Here is a 1,623-nt window from a genome sequence, read left to right as displayed (position 1 = left end):
TACTTCAAATAATCATTTTAAGACTAATATATTATAATGTAATGGGGAAAAGAAAATCGCGAGAAATATCAAATAGATTACATTTTTTTTTTTTAAATTCTTACTTGAATAAATCAATCTAAGCTTATAATGCTTACATTAAAACTTAATGAATTGAATAAATTAATTAGAAATTATGATAAATTTTATTTTTGAAGATTTCGAAAATTTTCATTCGTGTAAAGTGCTATAATTAAAAGAAATTTCCGAATGAAATCGAATAACTTAAAAATATTTTATCCGATTATTAGTATGCATGACTGCATTAATTTGGTAATTAATTTGAAAATTGAATTGATAATTTTTCAATATACTCATATAAATTAGTTGTAAAATTTAAGAATAATATAATGTTAAGTGATAAATTTTTCGCCGTTAAAACTACCAATTGTTTCATTTTCGGAATATATAAATAGAAATGAAATCATATTTATATTATTTATAAACTTTAATTAATTTTACTTTAATGGTTTTTATTCGATAATTAAAAACTAAATACATGCAATAATTCTTATAAAAATAAACATGAAAGTATTTGTACTACCACAAATTACATCAGTCTTTTTTATCAATTATCATATTCTATTAGAATAAATTAATCACAAAACTCAATACAGTTTTCATGTCTAGCATTATTCATATTAAAATTTAATTAATTACTAAAAAAAAATTACATAATAATGCATTGTATAATTTGTTGCTTGCAGTATGATTAACAAACGATGGTTTTCGCAAGGATTGTAGCGTAATATGCGGAAAATGTTCGTATCAGTATTTGATAAAGTAATAAGTTAAAAATTTTGATTAAAATTTATTTGAAAATTAACAGAATTTAATGCCTTTAAATTCTGTAATCTTTGTTATAAACAAAAAATAAAAAAGAAAATATAAACAAAAGTTTTCCCTCATTTTTATACATTTATATCGTTTCTAAAAATAATTTCTGATTATGGAAATGTTAGGAATCAGTGTTAAATTAAACAAATTTTCTTCCTAAAGAGGAAAATAATAGTTATAAGCAATGAAACTTTTATCATGAAGTGATATAAAAATTTTAAAATAAAATGAAACATAAATTTAAAAAGATCCATTTTTTTTTGTTAAACTGATATTAAAAAAAAAAAAACAAAATTTAAGTTTTAATCAATCAATTGCATAATTTTACTCATAATTAGTTGTTGAAATGATATTAGTTATATAATTACATTTAGTTAATTATGTATATATAATTATATTTAACAATTTGTTGCGTAATTATATTAGTTCCATAATTATGCTTAGTGAATTATATATATATATATATATATAGTATATAATTATATCTACACATATATTGCAATTGATAACACTTTGTTATCAATAAAATTATCAGTGATTGAATTGAAGAAATATAATTAAACAGCTGATAGAAAGTATTTTAATATCATTCATGAGATTAAATTTCAAAGAAATTTTATGAAATGTAATCCAAATTTATTTTTCTTCTTAACCTGCAAATCTTTATTGCCAAATAAAATAAAATGATTTATTGGTAATAAAATACACATGATGAAAGTATAAAATTATTATGCTCGAAATTATCAC

The sequence above is a fragment of the Loa loa genome, assembly GCF_000183805.2.
Source record: "Loa loa unplaced genomic scaffold supercont3.397, whole genome shotgun sequence".
NCBI lineage: Eukaryota > Metazoa > Nematoda > Chromadorea > Rhabditida > Onchocercidae > Loa > Loa loa.
The sequence above is the reverse complement of the archived record's forward strand: the minus strand, read 5'-3'. Positions refer to the sequence as shown.